This window comes from Mercurialis annua, linkage group LG6 (assembly GCF_937616625.2).
Source record: "Mercurialis annua linkage group LG6, ddMerAnnu1.2, whole genome shotgun sequence".
In the NCBI taxonomy this organism is placed as follows: domain Eukaryota; kingdom Viridiplantae; phylum Streptophyta; class Magnoliopsida; order Malpighiales; family Euphorbiaceae; genus Mercurialis; species Mercurialis annua.
The window spans coordinates 3,390,924-3,412,492 of NC_065575.1; the positions used below are offsets into that span (position 1 = coordinate 3,390,924).

The window sequence follows — 21,569 nt, forward strand, 5'->3', positions numbered from 1 at the left end:
ATTGGAAAAATACATATCTTACCCCTATACTTAATAGAATATTGACCTTATACATTGTTACAAATAAGATACTTATACTTCTATTAAGTTAAATGTATGTATTTATATAAAAAAAAGTACTCCCTCCGTCCCAATAGAGTTGTCCACTTTGCCTTTATCACACAGTTTAAGAAAAGTAATTATTGTTTATGGATTTTGTAAAATTTTCCTTCTTTTTCTTGTCATACCCCTATTTAATATAGGGTCTATTAGCAATTACTTTCACTTTATTTATTAGTGAATTTCAAATAGGGGTAATATAAGAAAATTGAGTTTAAAAGTTAGTTAGTTATCTTTTGAAAGTGGACAAGAGTTTTGGGACAAAAAAATTTCTCAAAGTGTACAACTCTATTGGGACGGAGGGAATATTATTATATAAATTTACCAATTATACACGTTACAAATTAATCGTAATTTACTAAAATTATCATATTCATTTACCAACAATTTTTAGCAAATTGGAACATTAATTGAAAATTCAGTGAAAATTACTGATATGAAAATCAAAAGTTGTTACTATTAATCGCATTAGTAACACATTAAGACACGCTATTTCGAATTATTTACACACAGATTCACATATTTTAATTTTTTTTACAGTTAAATTATAAACTTTACTTATAAAAAAGTATAAAGCTTGTGATTAAATTATAAAAATGTACCAAGCTCATAAATCCAGTACATCCTATTTCTGACTAGTTTATTTTTAAGTATAAATTCGGTATTATATATGTTGAGCTAATTTAATTATAATGACCTTTACTTAATTAGTTATTATAAAAATTAATTATTAATGTGCTTAATTAGTTAATAAATATAAAACCCACATGAGTATGATGTGCAAATTGAGACAAATTAATTAACGTGAAATAGATCCTAGAGTATGAAAAAAAATTATATATTTATTTAGTATAATTTAATTGTTTTGAAAAAAAAATAGAAATTAAAACACGGTATTAGGGAAACTTGTGCGAGACCTCTCACAATTTCTTTCTTAAATATAGTAAAATCATTTGTACATTTATATAATAAATCTAAATTTTTATTAATATCAAAATTTAATAATTAATTATAAAATTCATGATTATAAGGAAAGTAAAAACTTATTTAAATTTATTAATATAAAGTTATATAAATTTCAATTACAAAGTTAATAATTTGATTTTATAATTATTATAAATTATCAAATTACGAACATGATTAGATTAATAAAAATGTATATAATTTGTGATCAGATTACAAAAATTTATAAAGTTTGTCAATATATATATATAAATAATTCATTTGACATGTCATTGACGTAGCTAATGTAACAACTTTCGGCTTCTACATCGGCAATCTTCACCAGATTTTCAAACAATATATGAATTAGTCAAAAATAATAATTGGTGTACAGATATAACAACTTTTAGCAAAATTATGATTAAAATATAAAAACGTATATGGTAAATGAACTTATATGACATTATCCCTATATAAAGTACAAGTATTGCACATCACTAATGTAAGTAATATTTTTCTTTTATATTTTTTTATTGAAATTAAGTCTTTGTATTCTATTTTTATCAAAATTAAGTTCATCAAATGAATTTAAAAATAGTAAGATTTTTCATGTAATTATTTCAATTAAATGTATACGTAAATAATGATAAATAAAATTAAAACATAACAAAAAAATTTAGTATAGTAAAAGACTAATTTAATTTAACACTACAACAAATAAATAATGTGCACATTTAGAATAACTAATCTTATTTAATTTATAAAGATATGTGTCTCTTTATATATATATATATATATATATATATATATATATATATATATATATATATATATATATATATATATATATATATATATATATATATATATATATATATATATATATATATATATATATATATACTCCCTCCGTCCCACTTTAGAAGTCCCATTTGACTTTACACACAGATTAAGAAAATATTAATTATTCATGTCTTTTCATGTTTTTTCATGTTTTGCCCCTATTAATGATAGTGGAATTTTCCATAGAGCTCCTCTAAGATAACTAAAATAAGGGTAAAATAGGGTATTCAATAGAAAAACATCCTAAAAATAGTAATGGGACTTTTTAAATGGGACATCCCAAAATAGAATATGGGACTTATTAAACGGGACGGAGGGAGTATATACTTTCGTAATAGAAATGTAGGTGAAAAATGGTACACTAATAATTATTTGTAATTATTGGGGTGGGTATTTGTAAATAAAGAGTTTTGTTGTTTAGTTTTGGCAAAAAGGCTCAAAAACTACCCACCTTTCAATTTTTTTTCAATAGCACCCTGACCTTGTAAAATGTTCAATGGCACCCTATTTTGTGTTTTTACATTTCAATAGCACCCTAAATTATCAAATTAAACTCTTTTCACTTGGATAATATTCAGAAAATATCCTTCAAATTTATCAAATGTTTTAAATATTACTTAATGTTATAAATTATACAAAAAGACCATCTTTTTCCTAAACTAAAAAAAATAAAAATAAATTATTTCATATAAATTAAATAAATAAAATACTTCCGACCCCGTTTTTCCGGAATCACATCGGACACGTTGTCGGGAATCGTCTTCCATGGAAGACGACTTCTTCGTCTTCCATGGAAGACGAGCTGATGTGCTCGCCTTCCATGGAAGGCGAGCAGATCTGCTCGGCTCGCCTTCCATGGAAGGCGAGCAGATCTGCTCGTCTTCCAGGAAGACGAGACGAGCAGATCTGCTCGCCTTCCATGGAAGGCGAGCATGTCTTCCTCAGGAAGACGAGTCTGCTCGTCTTCCTCATGGAGGACGAGCAGCAGCTCGTCTTCCATGGGGAAGACAAGCAGCTCGTCCTCCAAGCGGCGGTGGGTTGACGGTGGGTGGTGGCATGGTCGGGAAAGAGGACGGGTCGAGCGGGTGGGTCGGATATGTTTATTTTTTTTTAATTAGTGAAGGAGAGGGTATATTTGAATATTTTTTAAGTTAAAGGACCTTTTTAAATTTGACCATACAACAAAAAGTATAATATAGCCCCTAATTTTACTTTTTTTAAATACTTTCATCCTTATAATAATGAAATTGTTTAATTTTTTTAATTTAGGGTGCTATTGAAACGTAAAAATACGAAATAGGGTGCTATTGAACATTTTGCAAGGTCAGGGTGCTATTGAAAAAAAAATGAAAGGTGAGTAGTTTTTGAGCCTTTTTGCCTTTAGTTTTTGTAGTTTTGTGGTATCTTTCTAAAGTCACATGACTACTTTCCATCATTCATTTCTTCTTCTTCTTGCCTTTGCATCTTTGTATGTGCATATCCCACTCTCTCTTCAAGCGCTTGTGACGATTTTCTGACAAATCATTGTTTTTAAAAATCCAACCGATAGTTAAATTGGTAATAACCGGCGGTTTATAATTTAATTGGTTTTTGTAACCACCAGCTAAATTACTTGAATAAGAATAAAATATAGTATAATTTTTCATACTAGATATAATATAATTCCCTTTCTTGAAATTATTATTTTTTATAAAATAATTCGAAAACACTATTAAATCCTATAAATAAACTTTGTACATTAAAAAAGACATATAATAACTAAATTAATAAAAAAAACGAGCTGTTTTTTTTATTTTCATTGGTTTAATAATTTGGTGGTTCAAGCGATTTTTTATCTAAATTTATTGAACCACATTTTAAATTTGGTTCGCGGGCTGGTAAACCGTAAGATCCCGTTCTCAACATTACAATGAATAAAGTGATTTATCATATGTTTATACCTATTGTATTTAGGGCTAGTATATAGGTCATCCTTGTCTAAATATTACTATTAGACAAAAATGAGCACGTCACGATTAATAATCGTATTTGATCTATAAAACTTAAACACGGTCTTTTATAATTTGGATTACACGATATGTATAATAATTATGGAAGTCGATCCTTAGTGACGAGTAAAAAGGTCTGTATGATCGACTTTCTTATTTCTCCGGATGTTGATTTTCTTATTTTATGGATCGGTCGATATAACCGTCCAAAATGAGTCTAAATGAAGTGACATAGTAGTGACCCAAAAATCTTTATACTTAGTTTTTATTTTTTTTATTTCTTTTTATAGAGATTTTCTCATTAGGAATAATTGTTTTTATTATACTTAGATTTTAATTTCCTATAAATGGTCAATTTTATATTATTTAAGAACAAAAACTCACCCCAATATAATTGTAACGGAATTTGTTGTCGGATTTAGGATAGGTCTAGGTTTGAAGGAATGGATCAAATTTTTAGAAAGGATTTTGTTGTAAAAAAAACACATGTGATCCCAAAAAAAACGACATACCAATCGGACCGGCTAATCTAATCGATTTCGGTTTGGTTTCTAAAACACTACATAGAATGGGAGTGAAGAGTAAAGTGTGAGAGCGTTTGTCCAAACAAAAAAAGGAAAATGCATGCATCTGATTTGGTATGTCGTTTGGTTCCGAAGATTTTGTCAGATAAAACGGTGGGATGGATTTTCAGTATTGTCGTTTTGTACAGCATGCATATCATACACTAAAGTGGTTGTTTTATATAGGCTAAACTAATAGCTAGGTCCCTTAACTATATGTATTTTAATTAACTGGTTTCTAAATTTTATTTTTACTCCTTCTAATTCTTCAATTAAGAAAAACATTACATTATATTCCTCTTTGGAGGTAGTCGAGCCTGATCACATACTTCAAAGTTAGCAAATAATAAAAATTATAACTCCAATAATTTATTCTATGTGAAAATTCATATTAATTTTTTTTCAATAATTAACAGAGCGTGAGAGCACGAGGTAGACGGGCATCCAACATAAAACTTAAAGTAATGTTTTATTTTAATTGGGAGACCATAAGAGTAAAAATAAATTTTAGCGCCAGTTAATTAAAATAAATATGTTAAAATGTTCAATTATAATTTAGTCTTTTATATTATTCCAAATCTTAATTTCCGAAATGTAATTTTACTCGAATAAATTATAATTATTGTGGTTGAATGTGATACATGGTGTCACATTATCTATATTATGTTGTGTCTTCATATAAAATTTAATAAAACAATTTTTTTACGAATAATTTTTATATTTTCTTTTCAGAAATAGTAGTTGAATATATAAAAGAGTAACATACAACAATTACAAAGATTCTAAAAAGTTAACATTTAACAGAGCATGCTAAATCATGAATCGTAGTATTAAAAGTTCTATGAACAAACTGAACCAAGTAAATGAAACAAATCTCAGAGACGTCGAATATCTTGATAAATTCTCCGAGTTCTGTAATTTGCAGCAAATCCTAAATGAACAGACTGTGAAACCTGAAGAGCGTCAGCCTCCATAATTACTCGATTCACAACCACAAGATCTTGCTCAAGTGAGAAATTCACGTAGAACTAGAAACTTTAAAATACCCGGATCCCAAATATGACGATACTAAACATAAAAATGATTAACAATATTACCATTAGTTACGTTGGCCACTGCAACAATAAAATCACAATGATCCATATAAGAAGTAGCAGCATAAAGTTTAATTTAAGTTCATTTGATAAGTACCTAACAAAGGAAAAACACAAGAAACCTGCATAAATAGAATCTGGACAGGAGAATAAGAAGAAGAGAAATGAGACGGTAAAAAAATAAATTCATTATTATAAACAGCAACTGTTGCATTTACTACCTCCACTTCAATCTGGTAGACCTGTTAAAAGAGAATCATGTTACAACATTTCCAAATATACCAGTAAAAATAGCAACACAATCCCATAGTAGACTTTGGAGCATCCATGATTAAAAGCTCATGCAAAATCTGTTTTTAAAATAAATGAAAAGAAAAATAAGAAAAATCCATGGTCAATAAGGTTAGAAGATAAGAGAAGCAAACACGTTGCACCGACGGTAAAAAAGAGAGGAGGTGTTCCATTGATTTAACAACTCCACAGTGAACACACTTTAATGACACAAGACACTGACGTCGAGATAAAGTAATCCTTGTAGGAAGAGCTCCATAAATAGCACGCCATAAACAAATTACCCGAAGGAAAATATGAAGAAGCCATAAACTTTGCCAATCATCCTTGGAATATATATAAGTCGATTAGTGTTCGTAAAAGCATAATTCTCCATTGATGCCTGAAAATAACCAGACTTAGCAGTTAACAGAATAGAATAGTATGCATCCAAACCAATCTATCAGTCCTACTAAATGGAGAAAGAGGCAATGATAAAATAGTAAGGCATGAGGAGGGGTAAAAAGATGACGAATAAGAGATACATTCCAATTTGAATCTGTATTCACTACAAGGAATTCTGTATTTGACAACAAATTCTTTTGCAGCTAATTTGATTTTACTGCTAAAAAACCTTTTCAGCATTAATTTTGAAAGTTGCTGCCATTAGTTAAGTTATAGCAGCATTTTACAGCTAATTATTTTGTTACCAGTTACTTAAGGCAACGTTTTATTAGCAGCAACATGCCACAATTTTTTTTGTTGCTATATGTTAATAGTAATAATTTTAGCACTATTAGCAGCAAAAATATTTGCTGCTAATTCTAGTGTTTCTTGTAGTGATTAGATAAAAGTCCAAAGATATGTAATGGAACTTATTCATGAGTTATACCAGAATTTAATCGTGGAATAAGCGATGAAGTACTAGGACCCAAGGAGATTGAAGAGTTAGTTTTTGAGAGTACTTGAATTAATATGCCATATTAACCCTTGCTTTAACAATGAAAACCCAAATAAAAAACTATGCCAACTCCAAGAATGATTGAGACATATAGTACGATGCAAAACATGTTTATGAGTAAAATAATGACCTTTTAATAATTGAAACAAAATGAAATCTTGTGATTTACTAACTCTCCACATTTTCTTAGCTAGAAGAGATTGATTAAACAATTTAAAATCCTTAAAACTCAACCCCACTCTATTTGCTAAGGCAAAGAGTATCCCTATCCAACCAATGAAATTTAGGTTAAAAACCCCACTAAACATTTAAAACCAATATATTAATCTACTTACAAAAGGAAGTAGGTAATCTGAAACACGTTAGGTAAACGGTAATAACAAAAACTATATCCTTTAATAAGATTTCCTTTCCACTCAAAGAAAAACTGTTCTTTCCACCTAAGAAGCTTGCTTTTAATTTTAGGAAGGACGTAAGCAAAGGAAGCTGTTTTAGAATTGAATATAACACGAGGTAAGCCTAAATATGTTCTGGTAAGATCTAAAATAGACATGTGCAAGCAGAAAGAATGGAAGAGGAGAGCATATCAGGTACATTAGCTCCAAAATAAACTGAAGATTTATCATAGTTTATTTGTTAGCCACTAGCAAGAGCATAGTTATTGAGGATAGTTAAAATAGTGTTAGCAGTAGAAGCACTTATAAAAATGACAGCATTATATGAAAAAAAAAACAAATGAGAAATGAAAGGACAATTGTTATTAATCACTAACCTCTGTAATTGATGATGTTGAACATATTTGTTAATTAGGAAATAATAGGTCACCTTGGCAAAGATCGGGAGTTGGAGTAATATGAACATAAGTGCAATCATTCAACTAAAAGGAATAGCCATTGTAGTAACACAAGCCATACTCTAAGTAACGAAAGTATCAGCAAAACCACAATTATGAAGAATATGTAATAAGAAAGCCCTCTCCAAACAATCATAAGCCTTGCTGGTATCCAATTTCAAAGCCATGTATAAATTTCTCTTTGTTTTCTGATGACATATAAAATGAAACAATTAATGAAGAAGCAGAATGTTATCTGCAATAGACCTACCTTTGATAAAATCATTCCAAGTATCTGGAAGAAGAATAAGTAGAAGATGCTACAACCTAAAAGTCAAAACCTTAAAAATATATTTATAAAAAAATGGTACAAGGACTAGTAGACCTAAGATCGCAGACTTTAATGGAAGAGGAAATCTTGGAAATAAAGGATTTGAGTATGATTGAAACACTTCAAAAGTTTGTCAGGCCTAAAGAATTCTTGAATGACCAAAGTAATAGAAGGGCCTAATAAATCGCAATAAGTATGAAAAAATAAACAGTGAAACTATTAAAGCCCGGGGATTCAGAAAAGTGAATGGAAAATATAGCTGACCTGATTTTATAATAACAAGAGAAATGAAAGTGGCATTCATAGAATGAGTCACCTTCAAAGGAAAATGAGCAAGTACTTGAGAAATATTGGATGGCTGAGTTGTCATATAAAAATACTCAAAATGAGAATTAATCAAAGCTTTTATATGAGTAATACAAGTACTAGTAGCATCTTGTCAGACAATAAGATTATTCCGTTGTTGACAATGTTTGGTGTGCGCATGAAAGAAACTGGTGTTTCTATTACCATAAGTGAGCCATGTTGATGTTATATTTCTTTAGCCCAGTAAGTCTCCTTGTGCAGTTGAGTCTAGAGAAGTTGTTGCTCCAAACTCTTAATAAACAGCCATTGAATATATGTAGCAATGAGCCAAATCCAGTTGTTCTCGAATAAAAATAATATGTTTGTGACTATTAAAAGTAGGTGTAGAGCGTAAAAGAAATAATTACCTCCAAATATGTTTAAGCTTCATGACAGTTTGAAATAGTAACGTATCATTCACTAGAATATCCCTAACTATAAAAATAATATGTTTGCCAATATCCAAAGAGCTTCATCGCTTATCAAAATAAAATATATCCCTTCTTGATGAAACATGACAAGTAGATAGTAAAATAGGTTCATGGTCAGATCCAATAGGAGAAAGATGCAAAACATAAGCAATGCTATTACTTGTAAACCAGGTAGGTGAAACTAAAACTCGACCCAATCTTCCCCTAACTAATAATTGATATTGATGTTTGTTACTCCAAGTAAATGGAAAACCAATAAAACCCAAATCATGTAAAGAAAGTGAAGAAACAAATCGTAAAAATAATGTAAAAGAACCAAACAAATATGGCTCACCGGTCTTCTTTTCAAAAGGATGGAGAATTACCTTAAATTCCCTTATAATTACATATGAAGGCATAAAAAGGTAGTAACAACTTGTGAATAGATAGAAAAACTTCAAGCTGCTAGGAGAACTATGCAAGTGAAAGAAAATGACATCAAACCGAGCACTAATTGAGTCACTGTACATGTAAAAAAAAGGAGTAGTATTAGATATTTGTACATGATCATGCCAAAAGACCAAAAAACCTCATGTAGTACCTGAAAAGTCTACTCTAAACAGATTATTAAAACCTAACTTAGCAACAAACATAATAGTAGCTTTTGAGTGTGTCTTCATTTTAAAAAGCCAAAAACATGCAGACTATGGGACTTAATGATTCAAACCAACTGGGTCCGTGTTAGGGTTATCTTAGGACCCTGGCAGCTCTAAAATAATACTTTCATGGACCCGACTGAGGCCAATCAAGGTTGGCTTCCTCCATCCTAGTAGTTGTAGTGTTGGTTTGTGGTGGCTGAATCTCCAAAGAAGGTTTCACTAAAGAAGTAGAGATCTGAACAGGCAAAACAACATCCATAGAAAATGGAAGATCACTCATATCAGAAGATACTTCAAACATAGCTCTTTTACGTTTCCATGTTTGAGTAGACATTGGAAAAAAACTAGTAAAACTTGCAGTTCTCTTCGGAAGAGAATCGCAAGGAGCATTGTTACAAACATAAAGTATAGATGGTGAGAAATTAAAAAAGAGACCAGGCAATGGAAACTCAACAACATAAGTTTCTTATAAAAGACCCAACTTTTCAAACATATCCAAATCAAACATACAAGCTAAAAGATTATCAGAAGAATTAGATGTAGTATTAAAATAATACATGGCTACATCCACTTCTGGTAGAAGTAAACCATCCAGTTGTGAAAAAACAATGCTCTTATCCTTCGCTCGAGGGTGAAACAAAGACAACACAGAAGATGGCAATAGATGACGAGGAAGTGGACGAGTTGTAGTAGAAATGGAAAAGGAAAGAAACCGGAGAAGACAGTGGAGAAGGAAAGTTCCTTTTGAGTGGTGCCCAATGGTGATGGACCCCAGCCTGGTAACCATACTGAATCTGAGCCAGGAAAAACAGTCTGCGATGCCAAAAAGAGAGTCACATGCACATCATGAAGTAACAAAGGTGAAGACATTGATCCTATAAAAATAGAAGGAGAACTAATCATTAGTTTAATATTTCAAAAGTGCAATTGAAAGATAATATGTAAAAATTTGGACAAAATTAGAGATTTTAAAAAGTGAGAATGTAAACGAATGGGAGTTAAAAGGTGTGTTTTTTTTTTTCAAATGATAAGCCTTTATATATAGTACTTGGATTTTAAACAGAGGGGAACAATGAGAGTTGCTTTAAATATAATACCTTTTGTATTTGAATGTTCATGCTGAAGATATATGTAAAGCTAGGGCACATGAAAGAGATAAAGTGATCAAGAAGCTCTTAGGCCCCTTCTTCTTTGGTCTTTTGGCAAGCTTTTTGAAGCCACGAATCTCATCTACATTGTGTCATTATATTTACTACGAATTAACCCACTTCATAATCATTACCTCTCTTTAATTAATTAAAGATTTATTATGTTTAAGGGTATGCAAAACTCATTAACTTAACGGTAAAATCATACCAAACTAAACCAAAACTATAACTGTGTATAGTTCGTTGAGTTATTTAATAAATACAATTTGCTTTGATTTTTTATTTGTATAAAAGTTTATTGTTTGATTTTCGATTCGGTTTGAACATTTTAAAGCAAAAGTAACTGAATACAATAATAAAATAATAATATAAATGTACTAATTTATATCTTTTTTATTCTTTTTTCTCAATTGTATCTGACATATAAATTAATAAATTTAATACAACAGATAAATGCTACAAAACATATATAAAACATTATTAGACTACATCTATTGAGACTATTCAATTTTAATTAAAACATTAACTTAATCGTCAAATATTATGTGCTCTATTTATTAGAGAGTTTAATTTAATTACATCATGTGTTATACTAACAACGAAACTTTTACAATCTTACATGGTGAGATGAGTTTCGCTAAAATATTTTTATCTAATATGAAATATAATAAGAGATCATATAATTAAAACTATAACTTATTTTGACAGTTTAGTCTATTTTTTAATAAAAATTAAATAAATTAAAATTTATGAAATAATTTATAACATCAATTTTAGAATAACATAATAATTTATTCTTTCCAACACAATAAAATGTTAAACAAATATTTTTTTATTGATAGATAATTTTTATTTTTCACATAATGAAAAAATAAAAAAAAATAAACATCAAAAAGATTTCAAACTAAAAAAAGTATCCGATTTCAAAAACAAAGTATGATAATTTGTTAATTAAGTTTTAAATTAACTTTTTGTGCATAATATATTGTTAATCTGCTAATTATTTATGAAGTTGGTTAATTAATTTTTTTTGGCATAATAGATTTTAAATCTGCTATATATCTATCTTATATCAATTTTTATTCTAAAAATAAATTCACAGTAATTATTCAAAAATTATCTTTCAGTTTTCTCCATAAGCAAAAGATAAACAATGGGGCCAAAATTGTGCATTAAATTCAACCATCGAGTCACATCAAATTGTTAAATCACATAAAATGTAATCAAAATTCTATCACCGTCCAATCTCTCTTCCAAGTTGACCATTATACAGTTACAATTCTCCCTTAAAGACCAAACGAAAATAAATAATTATGAAATAAACAAATAAATAATTTCACTTCCAGCTTTTTTAAATATTTTTCTAAAAATAAAAGATACCTCTACTGTGCCATAAAAATAAATAAAATTGAGTTTGCATTAAAACTAAAAAATTAAAATTAAAATAGTTAATTTTTATTAACTTTCAAAAATTATTTTAATTAATTATTTAAATATTTTAAATTTATTTAAGTTATATTATGGAGAAGCTAATTATTATTTTGGAATTATAATTAAACTTCAAAAAAGTAAGTTTATTATTAATTTTTGTATTGGATGAAGTGATAACTAATGACGATTTATAGAATATAATAAAAATGGTTGAAGTTAATGAAAGTTAGTATTGATATTTCATAATGACTATTATATTTAGGTTAATCCCAATAAAATAATAAATATTTGCGGGTCTTGTCAGTTATAAATAAACCTTTTAAAATTGGCTAGTTTAACCCATTTTAGGATATTTGAAACCTTTTCTATCCATTCCGCGAAAAAAATCAAGAAATTAGTCATTCGTGTAGGGGTTAAACTAGCCGATTTTAATTGATTTTGATAGAAAAAGTTTTAAATATTCCATTTAATTTAAAATCGGCTAGTTTAGCCTATTTAGGGATGACAATTTTTTTAGTTTGATTCACGAATGACTAGAGAAGGTTTCAAATATTTTAAAATGGGCTAAATTAGCTATTTTTAAAAGATTTGGTTATAACTAAGAAAACCCGCAAATATCTGATATTTTATTGGAATTAATCCTTAAAATTAATATAATAATTTTGTCTATATATTCAAACGTCCAAAATAACAACTTTGTCTATCTTTATAGGACGGAGGGAGTATTAATTTCAAGTTAATGTAAACATTGAGTTATTTATACTTGTTTATAGTAACTTTTATAGTTTAACTAAATAAAATATTTTAGTAGTGATATCAGATAAAAAAATTATGAGAGATATAATCTAATTATGTTAAGAGTTAGCGGTTAGTAGTTAGATATTTCAGATTTTAAGAAGGCTTAAACAACTAACTATGCTGAGATTCGAAATTAATATCGCCAAAACCGACCCGATCATTGAACCGGTGAGAACAGAAAGTTAAGGTTTAGAAGTTCAATTAGGGTTCGACCGGCGTTCAACTAAAATTGAAAATAATGTTACATATTGATATTTTATATAATAAAATTATTAGAAAATAGTTTTGTATGACATAAATTCAAATAACAAAAAAATATGTTTATTTTATTAAGAGAGTTTCGTCCAAAATTTATATAAAACAATATATATCTTTATTTAACTGAATTTTTAAATATATTTACTACTACATAAAATGAATTTTAAATAAAATAACAATTAGTTAATATTAATTAATTTAAAAAAAAATTTAATCATTTTTGTGTAATGGTCATATATGCCGTAGTCATTTTTTGCACACTCAGGTTCAATTCTCGCCAACAACAATTCCTTTTTTATAAGGAGAATCTTATAACCCTATCAAACTGGAACCTGATATATCACTTTTATTTTTCTAAATGATCGGTTATCCAGCTGGTTATATTAAAAATCAATGTATCTTTGATTAAAAGGTTATTAATGCGGTCTGAATCGATAATCTGACCGGTTCTCGATTTTTTGGTTGAATCGACCACTCTGGTTTAAATTTGACTTATTTCATAGAATGATTGTGTCTAGTCATATTTACAACGAGCTAATAAACATTTACATATAAAATCTTTTTAAATATCATTTATTGTTATAAACTTTAAAAATTTCACATGATTAACGTATAATTTATTTGTTGTACATATAATATGACGGAAAGGTTATATTGAATAATTATTAAATTTTCTTGAGTTAAATCTTACTATTTTGGTATAAAAAATATAATTATCTAGTATGAAAATATTAAAAAGTGGAATTTATGACAATCTTCTTATTGTTCCACCATCTCACGAAATTAGGTTTCTGTCCATCTCATGAATTTAAGTTGTTTCAATCTATCTATCAACTCATTTATATGTGACACATAATCGTCTGAAATGTATTTTCCATATTACTAATTTTTTCCCAAAAGATAATAATATTGATAGATTAACAAATTACATCCTACCGTTAAAGCATATCGTAGGTCAAAATTATAAAAAAATAAAAAACAACTGAAACCCTATAATCGATCTATAAAAAGAAACGAAATGAAAATAGAAATTTAAAAATAGAAATTTAATAGTTGACTAAAAATAGGATGAATTTGAGAGTGAAGAATACCCTGAGACCAATCATACCCCGTAACTTCTGCTAACCACTTGTTCCGCAGTTAAGATACTTCGAACGATGAAAAAAAAGCCTTGAATTTTCCAAAACGTGAAGCTGAAGTTTGAACAAATACTGAAAAGTCTTGAACGGATCAAGGATCTACAAAATCCACAAACAAAACACACGAAAACTTTAAAAAAACGGAGCAATTTATTCAGACAAATAACGAAAGAAACGAATTAAGAGATAATGATATCCGGTTAAAACCGAAGATCACCGTTTTCTATGTTCAAAATCGAAAAAAAATCGGACTTTTTTTAAAAAATATGTTTTCTCTCTCTAGGAGAAGGCTTCACCGCTTCACGGCTCCTAGCATCGATAATTTTTTTCTTCACTTTCCATTTATTATAGCATATTTTTATAAAATAGTTTATTTTATTGTTAAAAGGTGAGGGAGTTGACTCTGTTCGATCGATTTTCCTCTTATAATTTTTTTTGATGAATGATTTTCCTTTTATAATTACAAGACAATTTCTTATTATATTGTGTTTTAGAAAACAAAACATATTTGCCACACACACATAATTAACACTATGACCCTTTTCCAGACATAAGATATACCGCTAATATAAATAATTAAAAAATTCAAATTTAGAATAAGTAAAAAATGAAGATTGCATTTTCAGCTTCAATTTTTTTTTTTTTGAATTCATCAAATTTTATTAAATTGAATATGAAACAGTTACATTTTTAAAAATTTAGGATAATTTGAAAATTAAATACGATGACTTGACATGAAACAGACAACATGCTGCCTTATTCGCAGATCTTACTTATAAAAATAAAAATAAATTACTAATGATGAGTAGCTCTTGTTGCTTTCCTTAATTGTTGCTATTGTATTTTATTATAATGTTATTAGATTTTATGGTGGATGTTACGTATTACTCCCTCCACCCCAAATTAATAGACACTATTTTATTTTATTTTGTTTTAAAGTCATTTAATAATTATTTTGTTAAGTAATTGTCTCGTAAACCTTATTAATTATAGAAAATATCTTAAAAAGAGAACATAATTCACAAGAAGACAAAAATTATAACTATATTAAATGAGGGAAAACATGATATTTTTTTCATATATTAATTCATTTTATCTTGAGAATTTAAATTTCTTAATATTCGTATTTGCCCTAAATTGTCAATCAATTTAGGACGGAGGGAATATAATTTAATTCATATGAAACAATTGTGATGGTCTAAGAGTTGAAACAACATTTTTATCTTTAAAAGAAGATTTGTTGTTTTTTCAATTGCCAAGTTCGACACACTTTTCTTTTTGTAATTTTAAATTGCGGAAACTATTAACTAGTTCATCCTTATTTAACTCACTTAAGAGGTCTAAAATAGTAATGACCAAACTTACGGTGCCACAATCAAAACACATCATTAAGTGATAGTTAACACTTGACATTTTTCTAAAGTTTATTCAAGTCAATATATACACATTTTGTTTTTGATTTTCCTTAAAGATCACTACGTTATCCATTTTTTTTAACATAGCAAGCTCTAAAATCAAAATTCACCTTATATTACTTGTCACATAATTGACTTGCATTTGAAATATTATATTTTAGACTATTTGCAAGCCATCATTTTCTATGGAAGGAGAGTTAGAATTACACATATCCCCACAACATGAATATTCAGATTTTAATCATGGCAAAAACAGAAAATAAATACCACAACACCTAAGGTATAATTCTATCACAACATCATACAAATCTCAACGCAAATCACAAGGAAAAAGGGAAACACATACCTCTTGAAAGCAAAAGAAATGGTATATCCAGAAATTGAATGAATCGCAAGCCTACAATAATGATATATAAAAAGGCTGACGAATCAAGAATCGTACAAATCAATAAACCAACGATTAAAACATATATAAATGATCAAAATACTTACAAAGGATCAAAATATGAGAGGGATGAGTGGGAAAATGAGTTCGATAGAGGTCTCAGACGTTTTAGGGTTTTAGAGATGATTGGAAATGATTTTAGGTCGAAATAAGGGGTTATTTATAAAAAAAATGGCAAGCACCGCAGTGCTCTATCACGCCCGTGACAGACATATCACACCCGTGACATGTCTCTGTCACGCCTGTGATAGAGGATTTGCTTGGCCTTAAGCCCAAAGTCACTCCAAACAGTCTGAACCACACCCAAAATGCGATCAAACATCAAAACAAAGATTATGCATATCAAATCAAAGTTTAAAAGAACCAAACCACTAATGATCAAATAAAACACATCGCAAATCTGATTGTTCCATGTTTGTCTATAAAGGTTCTAACGGTATGGCAATTCTTTTACTATATGTGGATGATATTTTGCTAACAGCTTCCTCTTCCTCCTTGTTATCTTCTTTTATTAAAAAATTAAAAGAAGAATTTTCAATGAATGCCATAGATTCCTTACATTCAGAAACGTGTTGTTCCGGGTGATATTTGCATTTTTCATGTTTCAGAAAAAAAACAATTGGCTAATATCTTTACTAAGGGTCTTCCTAGTACTAGATTTGTATTGCTTAAAGCCAATCTAGATGTTGTTTTACCAAGCACATGTTTTTTTTTTCAAACTAGAATGTATTGATGAAGACATATATAAGTATAAATAATGAAAGTCATATTACAAACAGCTCAATATGATCTTCCAAATTTGATCAACCAAATACTAAACAACAATCCAAGATAAGCAAAAAATAATCGAAAAATAAAGAAAAATCCATGACATGGATCCCGTAAATTTAACATAACGTAGAACTATGTTCCGTTGAGCAGGCTAATTAGATAATTCTTCTTTCGATCTTGACAAAAAATCCGCTCTATCCGACGAAACCTAGTATTTTCGGTTTATCTTCCATGATATTCTAGAAAGATAGATCTACACACCTTCCCAATTCTTAAATCTACAAGAACTTGGATTTAAAATTTGAACGAACACTAAAGATGTTTAAACGATCTAAAACATTGGATCAAAGAGGTGGGAAAAAACCACAAAAATTTATTCAAAAATATAAAAATCCAAATTGAAAAGACCAACTTAAAAAAGACTTATTCAAACAAAAAACTAGATCTATAATAATTAATACTATGAATGGAGAGAAGATGATATTCCGGTTAATTAGAAAAGTCATCTTCTTCCACCCTCAAAAAAATGAAAAAATGAATTATTTTTTTTTAAAGGGAGAGGATAATTTTTAAAGAGAGAGAGAAGTGTTTTTACCATGCACAAATTGAGGAGGGGTGACAAAATATATGTAACAGATGATAGAATAAATGCAACAAAATGTATCTTGGCTATTATTGTAATTACACATATTTAGTTAATATAATTATATGGATGTGTAGAGTCTCATTTCACAAGAGACTCTTACCATTTTATTCACTCGTTTAGGAAGAAGACGAGGCTTGTTGAGGTTAGGATTAGGGTTAATTGATGTAGATTTTTCAACCTCTAAATAACATTTTTTATATTAGTTACCTACGCAATAGCCTTTTTTAATAATTATATAAAATATTGAATGAAACATATAATTGTAAGAAGAAGATACTAAAAATAAATGACATGAAATCCTTTATTAGATCTACTACCAATATTATAAAATGCTATAGTAAAAGTTGCTAGCATTAGAAGCTTATATAATAAGTTTTATGCTAGTAATAGATTTTTTCTCTCTCCTCCTTTTTTCTCTCAGCGCAAGTTAGTAAACGGTTTCTTTGCTAACGTACGCTTCTGCTTCAATGGCGAGAAAAAGGAATCAGAAAAAAGCTGTTTCTCAACAATCGATTCAAGAAGATGGTGATCAGTCTACTGATTCAGTGGGAGAAGTTCAAGTGATAGTTACAGACGGTGGAATTAAGGATGATTGTGAAGTTTTGAGCAAATCTGAGTTGATTCCTACAATCAAATTGGATGAGGATTCAATTGGAAAGGATAATAAGGAAGTGGTAAATGGGGAAAAGCCTAAGAACTGGAGTGCGCTATTCACTGATAATCGTTCTAGAAGTGAAAATAGTGTATTGAAGTTTATACCACCTGTGGTTTGTAATGGTGAACGTGTAGTTAGTTTTGATTCTAAATCTGTTGCTGGAGAAGAAGATAGATGGAATAAGGCTATTGTGGGTTGTGTTTATGGATTGAAACCTATTCTTGCAAGAATTGCTGCTTTTGCCAGGAATAGATGGGGGAATGCTGGTCTAATCAAAGTAAGTAGAGTTAATTCTGCTATGTTTCTTTTTGAATTTGGAACAGAAGGTGATTGTGAGAAGGTTCTTGGATCTGGTCCCTACACTTTTGATCAGAGACCCCTTTTGCTAAAGAAATGGCAACCAAGGATGTCTATGGATCCCTCTGAGATCAAGTCGATTCCTATTTGGATTCAACTTCCTGGATTGCCATGGGAATTTTGGTCTAATGAAATGCTAAGTAAGATTGGTAGTTACTGTGGAACCCCTTTGTATAGTGACCAATGTACTGTTAGTAGAGCTAAACTTGGATTTGCAAGAATTCTTGTGGAAATGAATGTTGCGGGTCCTTATCCTGAGAGAGTTATCCTTCAAGATGAAAAGGGCAATGGTTTCAGCCAGAAAATTGACTATGAATGGAGGCCTCTTATGTGTGAAAAATGTAACAGACTAGGCCATTCAAAGAATAACTGCAGAATTGTTGATCCAAAGGCCCAAGATGTGAGTAAAAAAGTTGAGGAAAAGATTGAGGATGATGTGGTTGTAACAAAAATAGCTGAGCCTGCTGAGGTGAATATGGAGATAGATAAAGGAAGGAAGGCTATTAAAGATAATCAAGTCTTTAAACCTGCAACCCCTGGTGTTCAAAAACTGCAACAAATGAGGTAACTAGAACTAGACCTAATATCTTTTCTGTTTTAGCCAGTTTAGATGTTTTGAATCATGATGATGTTAATAGGAGTCAGAATAGTGTTGGGGTGATAGGTGAGGGTAGGAGAGGAAGGAATCCTACTAAGCTTGTTAATGTGATTAAATGATTGGCTCTTGGAATATAAGAGGTCTTAACAAAGCTATTAAGCAATCTGAGATTATATCTTTGATAAAATCTAGAAAACTTAATGTTGTTGGGATCATGGAGACTAGGGTTTCTAAAAATCAGTTTAATAAGGTTTGGTTGAGGTTTAAAAAAAAGATTCCTGGTTGGGAATTGGTTCATAATTACTGTTCTAGTGATATGGGCAGAATTTGGGTTATCTTTAATAAGAATGTGGTCAATGTGACTGCTATTAAAGTTCATAGTCAGTTTGTGCACTGTAGTATTGAATGGGAGAATAAAAAGTTTTGTTGCTCTTTTGTTTATGGCTCTTATAATGCTGTAAATAGGAGAGATCTTTGGTTAAATTTAGGCCTTATTGGTCAAAATATGAATGAAAGCTGGCTGGTTATAGGAGACTTTAATGCTGTGATGAATAATGGTGATAGACTTGGGGGAAATGATATTGACAGTCATGCTGCTGATGAATTTCAAAACTGGGTTATTCAGTCCAATATTTCAGAGCTTAACCATGTTGGAGAATTCTTTACTTGGTGTAATAATCAAATGGGGGAAGACAGAATTTGGAGAAGAATAGACTGGTGTTTTGTTAATGGGTTGTGGAACAGTAATTTTGATGGATCTTACTGCAGCATTCTCAATTCTGGTGTATCTGACCACACTCCTTTAGTGGTGAATACTGAAAGCAAGAAAAACCAAAGAAGATCCTCCTTCAAGTTTTTTAAAGTCTGGGCTGATCACCCAGATTTCATGAAGATTGTCCAAGATGTGTGGAGAACTGAGGTTAAAGGAGTTACTATGTTTCAGGTTTATGAGAAACTTAAGTTGTTAAGAAGAAGGCTAAAAGAGCTTAATAAGAAAGAGTATGATGGTATTGAAGCTAGAGTTTCCAGAGCTAAGGAAATGCTTAATTCCCTTCAGAGTAATCTGGTTCTTGACCCTTTTAATCTTCTGCTTCATCAAGAGGAAAAAGCTTGCAGTAATCACCTCTTGAACTTGCTGACATGGGAAGAGGAAATTATTAGACAGAAATCCAGAATTTTATGGATTAAGGCAGGTGACAAAAACACTAAGTTTTTTCATAACTGTATGAGGCAAAGGCAGGATAGGCAAAAAATTCTGACTCTAAAGCTCAGTAATGGTAGCTGGTGCAATGACCCTGATGAGATTAAATCTCATATCCTTAGTCATATCAAAACTTCATTGGGTCCACTCAACCTAATAGACAATTTGTAGACCATAGAGTCTTTGAGGAAGGATACATCTTATCTCAAGCTGATAAGGAAATTCTGGACTATCCCTTTGATCCTGGTGAAATAAAGGAAGCTATCTTTTCTATTAATAGTGATAAAGCCCCAGGCCCTGATGGCTTTAGCAGTAGTTTTTTTAAGAGAAGCTGGTCTATTATTGGCCAGGATATCACAACTGCAATTTCTGATTTCCTTAAGTCTGGGAAAATGCTTAGCCAAGTCAATGCTACAGCTATTGCTCTTATTCCGAAGATCAAGGCTCCTGAAAGCATAGGTGATTACAGGCCTATTTCCTGCTGTAATGTGATCTATAAGGGCATTTCTAAGGTGTTAACTAACAGACTTAGGAAAGTGATTGATAAACTGATCAGCCCAGTTCAGTCAGCCTTTGTTCCTAACAGAAACATTGCAGACAACATTATGCTAGCTCATGAAATTGTTAGAAATTATCATAGGAAAGACGATACTTCCTGTGCTATTAAGGTTGACCTCCAGAAGGCTTATGATTCTGTTAGCTGGGATTTTATAGAGGAAGTGCTACTTGGGTTCAGATTTCCTGTTAACTTCATTAAGATTACCATGAGTTGCATTAGATCTGCAAAGTTTTCCATAATTATAAATGGTGGGCAAGAAGGGTATTTTAGTGGTGGAAGAGGCCTAAGGCAAGGTGATCCCATCTCGCCAATGATATTTGTGCTTTGTATGGAATATCTGTCTAGGTTGATGTATAAAAACACCAAAAGAGGGACTGGTTTCCAGTATCACAAAGGCTGCAGATCCTTAAAGCTTAGTCACCTCTGTTTTGCTGATGACCTTTTTTTCTTCAGCAATGGTGACTCAAAGTCTATCAACATTATTAAAAATGTTTTGGATGATTTTACCAAGTGCTCAGGTCTAAAGCCAAATCAGCAAAAAAGTCATATTTTCTTTAATGGATCTCCAGAAGTTGATAAGCTTAATCTGCTGAATATTTTAGGCTTTCAGGAAGGTTCTCTTCCCATCAAATACCTTGGTCTCCCTTTGATCACTACAAAACTTACTAAAGAAAGCTGCAATGGGTTAATCAGCAGGATTGCTTCCAGAATTACTCAATGGACTGCAAAATGTCTTTCATATGCAGGCAGACTGCAATTAGTTAACTCAGTGTTGTTAAGTATGCACATTTATTGGTGTTCTGTTTTTCTT

The 21,569-nt window shown here is 30.0% G+C and overlaps 2 long non-coding RNA genes across 2 annotated transcripts; both read right to left on the reverse strand.

Annotated features, from left to right (window-relative positions):
- Window positions 1-9,211: 9,211 nt before the first annotated feature.
- Window positions 9,212-10,525, reverse strand: LOC126653493 (uncharacterized). The gene is made up of 2 exons (XR_007632244.2): window positions 10,435-10,525; window positions 9,212-10,212 (listed from the first exon to the last, which is right to left on the reverse strand). It is a non-coding gene; the product is annotated as an uncharacterized LOC126653493 (long non-coding RNA).
- Window positions 10,526-13,910: 3,385 nt separating this feature from the next.
- LOC126653516 (uncharacterized) lies at window positions 13,911-17,430 on the reverse strand. The gene is made up of 3 exons (XR_007632250.2): window positions 16,019-17,430; window positions 15,873-15,923; window positions 13,911-14,210 (listed from the first exon to the last, which is right to left on the reverse strand). It is a non-coding gene; the product is annotated as an uncharacterized LOC126653516 (long non-coding RNA).
- Between the last annotated feature and the right edge of the window lie 4,139 nt (window positions 17,431-21,569).